The sequence below is a fragment of the Diabrotica undecimpunctata genome, chromosome 7 (assembly GCF_040954645.1).
Source record: "Diabrotica undecimpunctata isolate CICGRU chromosome 7, icDiaUnde3, whole genome shotgun sequence".
Lineage (NCBI taxonomy): Eukaryota > Metazoa > Arthropoda > Insecta > Coleoptera > Chrysomelidae > Diabrotica > Diabrotica undecimpunctata.
In genome coordinates this window covers 120222379-120240110 of record NC_092809.1, presented here as the reverse complement: position 1 = coordinate 120240110, position 17732 = coordinate 120222379, and the positions used below count along the sequence as shown (strand labels likewise).

At 34.4% G+C, this 17732-nt stretch overlaps 1 protein-coding gene across 2 annotated transcripts in view; it reads left to right on the top strand.

The window, feature by feature from the left end:
* Positions 1-16790: 16790 nt before the first annotated feature.
* Positions 16791-17732, top strand: part of Cog3 (conserved oligomeric Golgi complex subunit 3) — an 87943-nt gene continuing 87001 nt past the window's right edge. For both annotated transcript variants that reach the window (XR_011951438.1, XM_072538082.1), the window contains exon 1: positions 16791-16795. The gene's annotated coding sequence lies outside the window, so the exon portion shown is untranslated. The remainder of the gene's footprint in view (positions 16796-17732) is intronic.

Genomic DNA, 17732 nt, shown 5'->3' with positions numbered 1-17732 from the left:
GTATTATAAATAATACAAAAATTTGAGTAGTGAAGAAAAAATAGCCCTAGAAGATGCTTTTAATAACTGTAATAAAGAGAAACACTTAAGCCGGGAGCTAAAAAACTTGACAAAAAGACTGTAACTAACTTACAAAAAGTTGCTTGTGTTGACTTACAACGACACCAAAAGGAGATGTTTTTGCTTTCTATTATAAATCTAAGCTGTTAACATAGCATTTTTCTATATGTAAACTTCAGAAAAAGCGACTGGAAAATGTGCACAGATCTATTTGGCACGAAGGAGAAGGCAGTAAAGGTGCCATAGAAATGACGTATTTGGAACAAACATCTATAAAAACCGATTCAGAAGATTTTAAATTCATTTCTTACTCAGAAAATTTTGGTGGCCAAGGAAAAAGAAGTACCTGATTTCAATGTATCAGTACGATGTAATTTATTTCAAAGTTTCTTCTATAACTTATCGCTATAGATTGTCGGCCATACTCAAAATGAGAGTGACAACTACCACTCTATAATAAAAAGAAATATCACTAAAGCTTTTAAAAGAGGACCTAATGATCTACCGACTTATTAAGCTTCGCTAATCCGAACTGCTTGTTGTAAACATCCATTCGAAGTACACGAATTACGTCATAATGATTTTTTTGACCTGAAAAAATTAAATACTAAAACAGCGACAATTTTTAATTAAGATGTTCAAGGAAATAGTTTTCATTTCAACGATATCTGTGAAATTCATATAAAAAAAGCTCTGGTACTCACTACTATTTTAAAATTTTATTTGCACAAGAGAAGTACATATCAGTTGATATCACCAAGAAAAAAACAAAAAAAGGTTTAGAAAGCATGAATATTATAGAATTAGAAAAAATTAATATCAATATATATTTTTTTTATTTCTTGTAGTTCTGGTTAATAAACACAATTTTCTCATTCAAGTAACTTGTAGTATTCTTTTTTGAGCCTTTAATTCAGTTGATCGGAATAACAAAAAAATTTGGTTTGTCTTTGCCTTAATTAGTCTTGAAAGACAAAATGTGGATATGCAATAGTGGCACAACCCAAAATAAGGCTTGAATTTAAAAGTCTGTGTTACAATTTATTAAAGGTTGCCTAACGCTCTCCTAAATACACGAAAATTTATTTTTTTCAAAAATCCCAATCCGTATGTAGTAAAACAAATAGGACAAAATTATTGGCACACAAACTTTAATCCGCTATTTTGAATAATTACCCGTTTTGTGTTGTGCCACTGTTGCATACAGCCGACAAATATAATGTAATAACTAATGTCGGTAATGACTCAGGTGTTTAAAGCGACTATTGGTTGTAAAAAAAACTTTAATATTTAATAAATACTATAACAGGAACTTAAAAAGATAAATAAATATTCATATTTAAACATTTTTAAATATTTTCTTATCTTATTAATATTAAAACTTATATTAGAACATTTCCCAGCGGTACTTTTATGACAAGACAAACAGACAATCAGCTAAATTGTAATAATGTTAAAAAAAGAACATTGTTTTAAAGCACGTTTATTGTTTCCGAAATTAATGAAAAATTAAGTTTAGTTTTACAAATAACGCCAACGCAACGCCTACATGAGTTTATATTGGCTTTTGTTCAAACTATTAAATCGATTTTTAAATTAAAGTCGACGGAAAAACTGGTACGGGTTATTAAAATTTAAATTTTGAACGGTTTGCTGCACACAAAATTATTAACCTTTGGGTTATTTAAAATAAGTGAAAAAAATACTTGACGTTGGTAAAAAAAAGCATAGAAAATTAATTTATAATTTTTTATTATAATTCGTTGAATAATAAGGACTATTTAAGTAGATTATTTTTAACTGATAAAACGTCATAGCAACGCCACGTTTCCTACTGACAAAACTCCTTCCTGCCCGTGATTTCTCAGCGACAAAATTATGACAGATCCGTCACGAAGGTGTCTGGTAATTCTATTGTTGTCAGTTTGACAAACGTCATTGAGGCGCAATTAATTTTGGACAAATATAATAAATCCAGACGAAAAATCGTCTGGTTTCGGAAAATGTCCCGTTGATCACGCAGAGGCCAGAAGCTCTATTTGGACCCAATTTTCAGAGTTCCAACGGGTGAGAAATTTTACGCTTGAAAGATGTATGGAACTAGCAAAAATGTTTGAGGATTATGCCTTTAACATGGCAATGGTGAATACTATAAAGAGTCGTCTGTAAAGTCAATATGGAATACTACAGAAAAATGGTACAAGAAAAATATTTTACGAGGTACGGCATAAAAATCGACTCTTTACAGATATATCTTTCAAATTTGCAAGGTTGGCCAGAGACACTAAGCGGAGGTAGCTTCAAAGTGTTCAAGAAAAAAGAAGACTTAGATCAAAAACATTATCCACCAAAAAACTATTAAAAATCATCCACAGCTACGACGAGGAAACTTCCGATTGAGCACAAAAAAAGTTTTCTCACCTTTGCTCATTTGAACTTGCTTGGAGAGGCAATAAGGCCGTAAACTGCATGATTCACTTTTTCCAGACGGAATTTGCTGTTATGGCTGAATTTACGGACCGAATTGAGTACAACAGCAAATTTTACAAAACAAATCAAGGTGGTTCGAAAAGTTTGGCAAGCAGCAAATGGATGATAAGAAATTCATCAAACGAAAATGTACGCCCAGATTATTTTTAAAACTAATGGAAAAAAGGGTACCAAATATTTTATCAGACAGACTTTTTCTTACCGTTCACCCCAACTGGAAGGATGGATCTTGGAAAAACTGTCCACCTGGAATCAACACCGTATCTAAATGGACAAAAATGTCAGCTGGAAAAATTGGAATAGAGACAAAAAAACATAAAATAGCAAACCGTTCTCATCGATCTTCAGCTGTGTCAGCCTTGTTCACGCAAGGTGTTTCTGAACAGGAGTTAATTAAATTAACGGGTCACTCAAATGCAAGCTCTCTAAAATCATATCTGCAACTGGATTCCAGTTACCACCAGAAGTTGATCGAAAATCTCAAAACAACAAATGAAGCTGGACCTTCGAGTTCCCAAATCGGCTGTCCCATAACCGTCATTTTTGTCAAAATCGAGTTTTTTATAAATTTAAAGTTGCTGCGTTTTGTTCTACTTTCTGGTAGTTTTAAAACTAACATTGGACCATAAATAAGGAAAATACAGTAACTGACAGTCGATCGAGGCTTCTCCCGGTACAAAACACAGTAACTAACAAAACCCATTGTTCACGCAAGGTGTTTCTGAACAGGAGTTAATTAAATTAACGGGTCACTCAAATGCAAGCTCTCTAAAATCATATCTGCAACTGGATTTCAGTTACCACCAGAAGTTGATCGAAAATCTCAGAACAACAAATGAAGCTGGATCTTCGAGTTCCTAAATCGTCTGTCCCATTGCAGAATACAGTTACTGTCATTTTTGTCAAAATCGAGTTTTTTATAAATTTGATGTTGCTACGTTTTGCTCTACCCTCTGATTGTTTTAAAACTAATATCGGACCATAAATAAGGAAAATACCGCATACTCAAAATAGAGTAATTGACAGTCGCTCGAGGCTTCTCCCAGTGCAAAACACGGTAACTAACAAAACCCATATCAAAACCAAGTAACTGCTAAGAAGTTACTGGGTTTTGTAATGGTTTTTGTAGTTACTGTGTTTTGATTTGAGAAATCGTCTTCAATTTATGCGGAAAGTCCAAACCCTCCTACTCTATAACCATGATACTATAACAAACAACATGTTTGTTATAATATCATGCTTTATAACTTTGTAACTGTAAACATAGCGTGTTTTTTAAGTTGTTCAAATCTACTCACCAAAGCGATAGGATGCTGCCCCGTGAGACGATGGTAACATGTAGTACGCGAACTAAAAATATTGATTTGCCTTTTCTAGCAGAAAAGGCAAATCTAGAATATAAAAATACTCTACCAAAATAGTAAGTTCGACCAAACGTATATACTCTATGGATTTACAAAAAGTGAATATTTTGCCTATTGTCTCAACGTAAAAGTGCAATTTTTACTAGCCGACTTGTTGTATTTAACCTTACTTTTACTACTTTAAGTAAACAATCTAACAATAACAGCTTCTGTGTAACTTTTTAAACTGTTTGTTCGGGCTGTTAGGCAGTTGTCTTCTGAGATTAGTTCTCGGCGTTTCGCCAACACTAGGGGTTGACATCTTCTGGAGATGTTACTGCTTCGCTTGAAACTGATGGTCAGTTTCAGCGTACAAGCGATTTGGTATCCTTTTTTAGTATTTTATTTTTATTATTTCATTCATAATTAGGTTGAACAACAGAGCCACAAACTTTAAGGTAATGCGAGGGATAGGGAAAAACCCAAAAATTTTGTCAACGATCAAATGAAGAAAACTCGAGTATTTGGGTCACCTGATGAGAGGACTTAAATACGCATTACTTTAAAATATAATGCAACGAAAAATAGAAGGAAAACGGAATCCAGGCCGTAGAAGAATGTCATGGTTGCGTAATTTAAGAGAGTGGTTTGGCTGTAACACTAATGAACTCTTTAGGTCAGCTGTAAACAAGGTCAGGATAGCCTTGATGATTTCCAATCTCCGATATGAGTGGCACAAGAAGAAGAAGAAGAAGAACAGAGGATTTAGAGAATATCCCCGTTTTATACCATTGCCAGCTTCAATAGGGTCAGTAATTTCTTCTTCTACTTATACTCTTATTGTGTTATTTTGGCGTTTTGATTGTTCTTAGAGGTATGTCTCTTGCGTACAATAAGTGGATAACTAATGATTTCTCTTGCACTTGCCTCAGATTATAAATATAGCGTCAGTACACGATCTTCCCGACCTAAAACCTTTTTGTTCTTCTGCTAGTGTTATAATTTCATTCAGTTTATTTGTCATCACTTCTCCCTTTTTGAAGAGAGGTATTAGGATGCTTGATCTACATTCTTGAGGAATACTGTTTTGTTCTATTATTTTTATGATTAGCTGTAATAGTTGTTTGGTCAAATCTGGTCCTCCGTACTCTAGGAGTTCGTTCAGTATTATGTCCTCTCCTGGTGATTTTCTTTTTTTTTTTAATTTCCTTAATGCTTCTTTTACCTCTTCCTCCTTAATATTTATTTTTTTGTTTGTTGTCACCTCTGGTGTTGGTGGTTCATTATCGTCAACTTTAGCAAGTTGAGAGATTGAAAGTAGTCTGTCCTTGTTTCCTTCTGAATGTGTTACGCTGAATGTGAAGCTGTGTCATATTTTTTGAGCGTTTTGTGGTGGGTGTAGAATAGTTCGTCGGTTCGTGACGTATAACACATATTGGAAAGGAGAGGGGTAGGGAATATGTTGAGATAGAAAAACATTGTTTGGCATTGCCAAAAGGGTATTATATTATACCTCCGTTGTTATTGGTCCAATTGAAGCGTGTGATGTGTTAACTGAAAGGGGAGGAAATAACGAATATATTAAGATAGTAATATATACTAAAAAAACAAACAAGGCGACCACCAACAAGGCACTACACAGTATATTCATTATTAATAAACGTATTGCGACATACGGGATCTCATAGGACACTACGGATAAAAATAGAGTAACTGTAAGACAAATTTTAATTTATTGACTTAAAGAAGGCTTCTGGCTGAGTACAAAATAAACAACTGCCCAAATCCAAACATGAGAAATAGCAAATGAAAGGAAAGGATATAACGAATATATTTAGATAGAAAAAAAAACAAGGCGCCTACCAAAAAAGGGCATTACACACCTTCTTCGTTATTAATCAGCGTATAGCGATAAACGAGATATCACATGACACTATGGATGATAGACACACTTCAATAGACACACTATAAAGTCACAATAAATTTGCTTTATTGTGACGTCAAGAAGGCCTCTGACTGAGTACAAACTTAACAACTAGCCGAATCCTAGTATGTGGCACATCAAATAAAACGATGTTAGACATGTGGTAGATATATAATGTCGATAGCGTGTCTCAAAAAGTATGTAATATATATATATATATATATATATATATATATATATATATATATATATGAATTTGAGGCTATTAAAGTTAAAGAACCCTTAAATTTTCGGGACATTAATAAACTCTAACGCTAACGTTAACAAAACATTTTGGAGAAGAGTGGAAAAACTTGAAAATCTTGAGTTTTACCATAACGCTTTAAAACATGAATAATGATATGCTAGAAAACATTATTGATTCTGAAGAAAATAAAAGAGATATTTAATATATTTAAGAAAAAGCTGATGCTTGTGATGAAATTTCAGATTTGGTTCAATAAAACTTTTTGGTTCCACAAATATTTGTTTTTAGATTTTTTCAATAAAAAATTTAGTTTCAAGAAAGATGTGTGTTTTTTTGCATTCATATATTGTTTTTTCTGTTGCAAAATCGGCACTCTCTTAAGTGTTTGAAGCACAACCAGAAATCTCCAAACTTAAATTGTTAATTACTTAAAATTTAATGAAATAATTAGGTTAAATTTGTGAATAACTAAAGCCAATGTACAAATTAATATAAATAACAAAAAAATAAAACTTTATTAAAATTTTATTAAAAAATTCTATTTTTTGAAAAATTTGTCAAAATGGAGATTGCTGGTTTTTCTGCTAGACCCCTCATATTGTGAAATGTAACGGTACTTTACTCTTAAGCGAAATTCATATTTTTTAACATAACCCGTATACTATTGATAAAATTTGATATATGATGATTGTATTTTAGATTTTAGAACATGCATAACTTTTTATGAGGAATAATTTTTTTCGTAAAATTAATAATAAAAAAGTTTTCCATATGGTTCTAACTTAGTGGGACATATGGTATATGAGAGCTTTAATGTTTCAATATTAATTTTTAAAAACGTGTATGTGACACAATTAGGAACAAATATCATTTACTTATACTAATATTTCGTTCCAATAATATTCCAGTGTACATAAATTAACATTTTATCTTAATCCAGTAGGATTAAACCTATATGATAATAGTATTCCTGGTTGAACTTCCTTTGAAATTATTCACTGATAATTTAAATGATATTCATAATGAGTCAAAATTGCTTTTACTCTTTATTGTATTGGTTAAATAAAGATTTATTGTTTTACAAAGTTTAGAATCACCATTATCAGAAAATAAAGTATTCGGCTTTTATTATTATTCTCTTTATATTGCCAAAATATAAAAAATGAAACCGAAAAAATAAATTGTGGCCGAAAAAGTTAAAATGTTTATGGGTTCTCCCAAATCAATAAGGTTATGTTTAGTTTCACCCTTACAATCTGTTACAAAAATATAGGCCTTATAGAGGCATAATTTACATTCTTCTTTTAGTTTACAAAAATAAATTGCTTATATTACCATTCAAGTGTCTAAAATGACAATTTTTATGTTACAAAATACGCTAATTTTAAAAACTATAAGCTAAAGAAATGGAAATTTCCTAGCATGTTTATCGAAATTTAAAAAGTTTTCAGTTATGTTTTCTTCAATTAAATTATTACAGATAAAATAATCTAAAAAAGATAATGTGTTTTATTTTATTAAATCATGTGCGAGTATTCTTAAAAATTGAAAAATATTGCATGTTTGCATGCAATAAAAAAATGTTTTTTGTAAATATAAAACGCATATAATTTACTGCAAATTGACCTCACCTGTATTCGAAAACTCTCTATCTTCGTGATTACATCAGTTTAGGCCATTATAAATAAAATATTTTACCCTAAATTTTACAATTTCATCACCTGTAGCACGAAGGCAGGCAACGCCGATTTTCCATTCAACGCCGCGACGCTAAATCATATCCCGACGTCGTCGGTTACACTATCCTTCCTAAGAACGCGTACAGGATATTTTTTCCACGAATAGGGGGGGAGAGGCGCACGCGCCCTTTTGTCTGTTGAAGTTAAAATGTTTCGTGAAAATAAACCCCATATTTTAAGGGTTAGAGGGAGAAAATTGGCCTAGGTTAGGTTAAAGTTCGATTTGAATGGAAAGGGTGTGAGCGCTTCACGTTTCCTTGCTAAAGAAATATATTCCTGGCATTAACCCCGCTACACAATGAGCTAAATGCCTGGTCTGAGAAATAAAAGAGTTTATAGCGAATAAGACCATACAGAACAAAAGGGACTCTTTTAATCGTATTGCTATTAGGGATCCCGCTGAAAATTATTATGGCACAAGTTATATACAATTAATTCTTTTACAAGGTCAACTTTGACTAATATTTTGTCAGTTAATTAAAATGCAATTCGTATTTTGATTTATATAATACAGAATTTCATTAATTAAGGCGTACTGCATATATACGTTAATTAGATAAATAATAGGTGAAAGGTGAGTGTAAAGAAATCATCATAACTTGGAGAAATTTCCATGTGTGTTATTATTAGTTAGATCTTCTTTTATACAAACTGTATCAACCTTTACCCTCGTTCATTTTTATCACGTAAATTAAAATTAAAACCGGTAATATTAAACGTACTATACAGGAAAATAACAGCTTAAAAGTTCTACGTAAAAAGTTAACGAATGGGAAATGCGAAATACATAAATTAAGAAACAAGCAAAATAAAATAATATCACATAGAGACGAGTTAATTCAGGTCATCGAAGAGTTCTACGAGGAATTATATGGAAATAGACGAGAAGATCAAACAGGAATACAAACAGCTATTCCAAAGAAGATCATGAATCAAGGTTCAAAACTAGTGCCAGAAATAAATGTAGATAAGATTCGACAACCGTTAAGAAAAATTAAAAATAACAAAGCCCCAGGGGAGGATGGAATTGTAATAGAAGCTATCGTAAATGGAGGAGATATGTTATTAAATCAATTAAGGAAACTGTTTAATCTATGTTTGCAGCAAAGAGAGGTGCCCAAAGAATGGAGCAATGCTATAACCATTCCTCTACATAAAAAAGGAGATAGAATGGACCTAGAGAATTATAGACCTATTAGAATATTGAACCACATATACAAGCTCTTCACAAGGTTAGTGACATCAAGATTGGAGAGAAAATTAGATTTCTACCAACCCAGAGAGCAGGCAGGATTCCCATCAAATTATGGTACCAATGATCACCTCCATACAGTAAAGACGCTTATTAAAAAATCTATAGAATACAACAAACCTCTTGTCCTCACTTTCATAGATTTTCATAAAGCTTTCGACACAATCGAAATAGACAGCCTTATAGAAGCAATAAATGACAGTAGGATTGACCATAGGTATAGTGAACTTATTTACAAAAATGCTACTATGACTGTTAAGATACACGATAAAACCCGACCAATAAAAATAAAACGTGGGATAAGGCAAGGAGATATATTGTCATCGAGATTATTCATAACGGCATTAGAGTATGCCTTTAAGATGGTCAATTGGGACCACAGAGGAGTAACAATAGAAGGCGAAAAACTTAACCATCTCCGTTTCGCAGATGACATTGTCCTTATCACAGATGATTTAGGAGAAGCCACAGATATGTTAAATGAATTGGACTTTGCGTGTTCGAAATGAGGCGAAATGGGCCTCAGAATGAATTTGTCCAAAACTAATTTTATGACAAATATGGTCCCCAATAACCATTTAACTATTTAAAACAAAGTGGTGGAGCTGGTGGAAAAATATACGTATTTGGGTCACCAAATAAGAATTAGCAGGGATAACCAAACATGCGAAATCCAAAGACGAATTACTTTAGCGTGGGCAGCCTTTGGAAAACTGTGAGACACATGTAGGGCCAACATACCAATTAGCATCCAAAGAAAAGTATTTGACCAATGCGTATTACCGGTCATGACCTATCGGTATGGGGCGGAAACTATGACTCTAACCAAGACTGCGGCTTCGAAATTGAGAGTGGCACAGAGACGAATGGAACGATCTATACTGGGAGTGACGTTGCGGGACCGAATAAGAAACGAAGATCTGCGAAGAAGGACGAGTACTGCTGATGTTGTGGAACGCATAGCGGAACTTAAATGGAATTGGGCAGGCCATGTAGCGAGAATGCATGACTCACGATGGACGAGTAAAATTACACATTGGAGGCCAAGAGCAGACAAACGTAGTAGAGGAAGACCACCTACACGTTGGGCTGACGACATCAGACGTATCACGAAAAATTGGCAACAAAGAGCACAAAATCGTAAAGAATGGAGACGTATAAGGGAGGCCTATGTCCAGCAGTTTACGTGGTTAATGAAGGCTGGATGGTGATGATGATGATGATGATGATGATGAAATTAAAATCATCATCACGTAGCGCTACAACCCTGGGTGGGTCTTGGCTGACTGTACAACTTTTTTCCAATTTGTTCGGTCTTCCATCAACCTAGGGTCAAATGGAATATTCATTTTCCAGAGATCTGCTTGGATGTTATCTCTCCATCGCATTCTGGGACGTCCGAGTGGTCTTTTGCCTGTGGGAATCTCCTCCCATACCAGTTTTACAAGTCTCTCGTTATGCAGTCTGTGCACGTGGCCTGTCCATCTTAGTCGCTGTGATTTAATTTCTTGGACAATATCGGCGTCATTGTAGACTGCTTTTAATTTGATATTGGTTCTGATCTTATATTGGTTTGTGGTGATGTCATGGTGAGGTCCGAATATTTTTCTAAGTATTTTTCGTTCAAATCGTCTGAGCTTTTCTTCGTTTGCTTTGATCATAGTCCACGTTTCGCATCCGTATGTTATTACAGGTCTGACGATGGATTTATAGATTTTTATTTTTGAACTTCTTGTCAGATTTTTTGATTTTATGAGCTTATCCAGTGCGAATAGACAGCGGTTTGCAGATTGGATTCTGTCTTTTATTTCTTCAGTAACATCGTTGTCAGCTGTGATTACGGCCCCCAGATACTAAAAACGTTGTACTCTTTCGAAATTGAAGGTGTTGACCGTCACATTTTGTCCTATTCTGTCTCTTCGTGTCGTTCTATTTATACACATATGATGAAATTAATATGACTAGCGACAACTTGAATTGCTTCATCGTTCTAATTTTGCATTAAAATCCTATTATTATAAATGGTCAGCTCTTAATTCGTCCCAGCAGGTACTGGGGGATCAAATACTTCGATCGTCTTCCCAAATGTCGAATACTATGGTATCTTCGGAAAGTTAAACCTTAGGATTCAAAATTTTTCTTCTTCTTCTTTAGGTGCCGTCTTCTTAGCGAAGGTTGGCGATGACCTCTGCAAAGTCTTCCCTATTTTGGGCTTTCCTTATTAAACTTTAAAAGTCTAATCCTGTCCAATCTTTGATGTTGCGCGTATTTTATTAATGGACATCCCATAAAGTCAGTAACCTCCCATATTAAACTTAAAGTGATAATTAATAGTGGCTTAAATTGGTCTGGTCACATAGTGTCGATGTGTACACGTGCAAATTTAAAACTGTTTCAGATCCTTAAATATTTTACACGTATATCTTTTACCTCTGTTAGTAAACTTTACTCTCCATGACTCATTTAAGGGTGACCGAATTATGTGCTTCTCTATTTTGAAATATAATTTTGGGAATCTTAATGCCATATTTACTTTAAATCAAGACAAAAGATTAAAGAGGACATCATTACACATTAAAGAGAGAAGAGGCGACAGCAAGGTCCAGGTTGCCAAACAGATTATTTAAAATCTGGAATAATTTTGATCAAGACACATTAGCGGCTACTATTGTTAAGATTTTTAAAAATAGACGTGATAGTTTTATATTTCATTTATATTTTTGATGTACTTAATTGTAACTCTATAATCGTTATTAGTTTTATAATGATATTTTTCTTTGTTTTTGGGCATAATAGGAGCTTGCTTTTCTCTCCTTATTTGTTTATTACTCATAATACTAATGATAATAATAATATGCAATTTGCGATTTTTAAAATGGTCAAAACGTCGAGACTATGGGCCAAAATGACATGTATAAATATCTAGGAGTAAAGCTAGCGCGGAAAATTGACCATAAACAAATGAAAATCGAATTAACTTCAGAGTAAAAATTTGTTTAAGGTATTAAACACCTACGCATTTTCGAAGCTTAGCTACTCATTTGGCACTATTAAGTGGACTTAAACAGATATAGAAACTCTTCAGCGAAAAGTACGAACACACCTCACAAAGGCATAAAAATACCATCCTTGCAGTACAGTAGAAAGAACAACATTGCCGCGGTATTCATGAGGACGAGAACTTACGGATATAAGAGAGCAATTATAAAAACAGATTACTAATTTAAGAACTTATTTTCAGGTGCAGGCGAAGACATCTACTCTACATCGCGCGATTTGTGCAGTTGATGACACAACACCGATCAAACTGAGGAAACAAGAAATGCGCATAAACCATCTTATGAAGAACGAAAGAATGCGCATCTGGATGGGTAAACCTCTATACGGGCGACATCCCAATGAAGTCAGTCAAGACTATGTCGACAATATAGTGTCGAACTCTTGGTTGACACCAGGAAAGATGTTCGCTGAAACAGAAGGTTTATTACTTGCCATTCAGGATCAGGTTATACTAACCAAAAATTACCTGAAATATATCATCAAACACCCTCAGGTCCAAAACGTCAAATGCCGATATGGATGTCAAGCTCAAGAAACCATTCAACATCTTACCAGAGCTGCCAGGCATTTGCTACAGCTGAATATAAAGAACGGCATGACAAAATAGGGAAAATCTTTCATCAAGAGATGGAGGATCTTTTAATCTGGGACTTCTACAAACAAACTATCTCCCATATTATCAATATGTTTCTGAGAATATGCTTGAGAATGACAATTACAAGCTATACTGGAATCGCACTGTGCTCACAGACCAAACTGTTGCACATAATAGACCCGATCTGGTGCTTGTTAATAAACTAACAAGACAAATAACACTAATCGATGTGGCGATACCTAATAACAATAATCTGCGTGTTAAGTACAACGAAAAGATCGCCAAATACTGAGATCTCGAAATACAAATAAAGAGACAATGGAGAGCGGAAAGTACCCAGACAATACTTATTACTCTTTCTACCACTGGAGTCATTTCGAAGAACCTCCTAGAAAACATAAATTGCTCGGTCTTAATAAACATCTATATAAGATCACGCAGAACGCTGTGCTACTTTCGACGTCCAGATGCGTGCGAAAATTTTTGAGAGATACACCGACGTACCAAGTCACCTAGGACTTGGATAACATGGAAAGATTCCCACCAGAGCTTAATCCTTTTGATACCGATGAGGTATCTGGGATGAGTGAATTTTCCCCTTAAAGGGAGTGTGAACATTATGGCTGAATCTGGATAATAATATTGCAAGGTGCATAGAATTTCCACGTAGTAACTCAATCGCAAGCCGAGTGATTCTTCTCATCTTTGATGATTTAACACCTGTCATGAACTGAAGGCCGTTTTTAAAAGTTTTTGGCATAATAAAACTCTAGAACACTATTGGCAATAAGAAATACTCTGGGTCAGACGTTGCTGTAGATCTCTACTAGGTCTATAAGCTGGACACTCGACATCCACCATATCTTGAAAATCTTTTTCTACATCATTGCCTCCGTTGTGTTATTTCTCACGGGATTTGGTCCCAATCTGAACTTTACCATCTATTCACGCACTCGTCATAGATGCGCCAGACTGGAATTATCCATAATGATAATAGAAAAGTGTGTGTGTGTGTGTCCCGGGAGCCGGGTTAATAGGCTTGTGTGACAATATACTCAAAAGCTTGGAGCTAGGGTTAGTACGCATGTAACGACCTCATTAATTTGTATAATCTTACTTGCAACAATGTTAGTTAATGAAATTCAGTTTTTGCTTTTCGGGGTATGTGTTCGAGTATGTTTAAGAATCTCGTGAAGAAAAGCACTAATAAGATTATTTGAATAGAATAGAGACAATGCGTTTGTCCAAGTACATACCAAGTTTTTCTTGAACATAACTGAATCAATATTAAATAAATTTTAAGTGAAGCGACGAGAGCTCTGGGGTACTTCTTAAAGAGCCATAACCTCTCTCTTGGTACAAAAGTAGAAATGCTGCGATGATACGTTTTTTCTATCCTTTTTTATGTTGATGAATCGTGGATCTTAAACAAAGATATGTGCAGAAGATTTAAAGCGTTCGAGTGTGGCTATATCGGAGAATACTTAAGATCCCGTTAACCGACCAAGTCACAAATGAAGAAGGCCTCAGAAGAATCAAGAAAAACCGAGAGGTACTAGTCACCATCTGTGGCGCACACAGGGGAAAGTTTTGGGGGTTAAACCCTCCCCCCAGGGCATATAAAGTAAAAAATATATAAAGAATAGTAGGAAAATATAACTTGTCATTCACACACAATCCAAAAATCCAAAATGCTAATTGAATAATTAAATTACCACTTTAAATATGTAGAACACAATAATTATTGTATAAATACACAATAATTAATAATATTTTTCATTATATTTAGATGTAGATACCTAATATTAGTCTTATGACAAAAGTAGACAGAACGAGTCTGTTGCGAGTAGCATGCGCCTACAGGGTTGTATCTGCGGCGACCTTGTGGACTATCACGGGTTGTGTTCCTCTGCATGTGTTAGCAGTAGAAAAGAGACATCTCTATGAGACAAGAGGGCATTTGACAACAGCTATAAAAAAAAGAAGAAAGGGAAAGATCAATGGAAAGATGGCAAGAAGAGTGGAACAACAAGGAAGATGTTGCGCAGTGGACCAATATGCCGAGCCTAAGGGACTGGGTAGATTGACTGTTTTAGGGAGTATTTTCATAGGTTCAGAAAGACAGATACAGATAAATGCCTATACTCCGAATATTCCGACATTGTTACTCACACAATGCTGGAGTGCAATAGATGTACAGTGTAGAGAAACAGAATGTACAAAGAAATAGGTATGAACCCTGTGACTGTAAGAGAGATGATCGTGAAGATGACGGAAAGTACGGAGGGATGGAATAGTGTTCAACATCCGAGCAGTCATTAAAAAGATAGAAGAAGAAGAGAAACACCAACCGGGCCAACGACAGAGATAAAATCTAATTACTATTTTAATGGGAATAAGCCGCAATTGAAGGTTAAAATAAGTTTATTGACGTGTACACGTGATAGTTCAGCGTGTGGCAATATTGTTTAAACTGTTGCCGCTTTTTTAAAGTAAGAATTTTGTTTATGTTTTGATTTCTTACACAATTTGGTTATAATATATTATATATTAATAAAATGTATTTATAAATACATATTAAATTTAAATTAATAGCTTTAAAAACTAGTTATTGTTGTGTACTGTGATTGTGCTATGCCAAAACAACTAAATAGTCTATAGAAAGCTCATAAGTTTTCATATAAGATAGATTATTTTGAACAAGAAATAATGGCGGGACGTTTTTACTATTAATGCTCTAAAAGAGGTAAGTTTAAAATTTAGAATGTATAATTTTGTATTAAAAATGTTTTCTTATGTATTTTAGTGTGTTGCAGTAGTCTTAAAACTAAGTGTATTTACTGGTTATATGACAGTTTGACAAATAGTTGACATTTTAAAAATTCCTTACTAACTATTCTGGTGTTTTGGCAACGCTGCGCGCTGTAGGCTTCTGACGTCGTAAATCTTGAATGACGTGCAATCATTTTTATCTGAAAAATTCTCTACTTAAAAATCGGAAATAGACTATTAGAGCCAATAAAAGTAACTAAAGGACTAAAACAAGGATGCAGTATGTCACCCTTACTGTTTAATTTATATATTGAGGCAGCCCTCCAAAAAACTGGAAAAACCACTGCCAGGGAATTGGAATCCCCATAGAAATTGACGTTCTGTTCTCAAGCTTAAGCTCAAGTTCTGTAGCTCAAGATTCTTATGATCTAGAATTTATGATAAAGCGTCTATATAAAGAATATATAAAATGGGGGTTACAAGTGAGCATGAAGAAAACAGAATATATAGTTATCAATTCAGATGCAAGGTTTGAAGTGTTTATAGACGAAGACGTGGAATTCAAACAAGTGGAAAAATTTAAATATTTAAGTTCACTCATTGCTAAGATCGGCTTGGGAGAAACCGAAATTAAACACCGAATTAATCAGAAACGTTAAATTGTAGGATATCTGAACTCCTTATGGTGGGATCGCAACATTTCCAAAATGAACAAACAAAGAATAGGCCAAACCATGGTTGAATCAGTTCTTCTGGCTTCATGGCTCTGAAGTATGGAAAATTAATGCAGACTTGAAGAGAAGATTGTTGGAAGTTGAAATGGATTATTTGAGAAGAAGCACTAGAACATCAAGGCAGGAAGGGAAGACCAACGAATCTATAAGAAATAACATGAATGATACCGAAACGGTTATTGACAGAATAGAAAGAAGAGGTTCAAAATGGTTTGGACACCTATTGAGAATGTCTGACAAACGTTAGTCCCAAAAACTTCACAAATGGAAGCCTCTTGGAAGAAGAAAAAGAGGTAGACCTCGACGCTCATGAAATGAAGGAATTAGAAAAGCGATGAAATCGAGAAGTTTGGAGGAGGAGCATGCCTTGGACCGGGAGGGAGGAGAATGGGAATACGGCGACAGCCGTCTCCAAAATGTATTGTATTTACAAGTTGGATTAATGTCAAACGTCAATAAACTTATTTTAACCTTCAATTGTGGCTTATTCCCATTAAAATAGTAAGAACTTTAAAATGCCACAAGAAAATAGCTTCAGAACGATAGATAAGATCTATCGAGAGCGGGTGGTTTTAGTTGGTAGGCAGCATAATAGATACCTGAATCTTTGGCACTGTTATCTTTAGTACTTTAAATTAAACTAAAACCAAAATTTTAGGGACTCAAAATGGAGGTAGCATAAAAATTTCAAACCCTCCCCCCCCTCCGCAGACAAATTCTGGGTGCGCCACTGGACACCATCAAATATCAAAAGCTACAATACTTCTAACACATAATTTAAACTGAATCCAGATATACTCTCCTACAAGCCATAGGTACTAAAAAAAAATATTTGAAAAACGAGGTCCAGAAAGAAGAACATCCTGGTTAGAGAACCTCTAGAGAATGTTTAACCAGTGCGTTTTACCGGTTCTTACATATGGTGCAGAAATACTGACTCTAACAAAAAGAACAATAGATAAAATAAGAGTAACACAACGCGCTATGGAAAGATCAATATTAGGTATTACCATCAGAGATAAAGTACCAAACCTAGAAATAAGAAGAAGAACAGGAGTCACAGATTCAGTGGAAAAAATAGCCATGGCTAAATGGGCTTGGGCCGGACATGTTGCCAGATTAACGGATGACAGATGGACCAGAAAGATTCTGGAATAGCGACCAAAGCAAGAGGCATATCGAAGCAGAGGACGACCCCCGACTAGATGGACGGATGATATCAAGCGCATCACCACAAACTGGATGCAAGAAGCACAAGAGAGGAATAGCTGGAAAATTTTACGGGAGGCCTACGTTCAGCAGTGGACAAATATAGGCTAATTGATGATATGTATTTTGTGTTTGTACAACTGAGAACAAGAGCATTAATATGTTACGTGTTTTTAATATTGCTATATCGAATGGAAATTTTTGGAAACTTAAACAAGAAAATATAAACAGATTACAGGTATTTTAAATATATTATTAAATAAGCATGTTGAAGATATCATATGGACTGAGAAAAAATCCAATATCG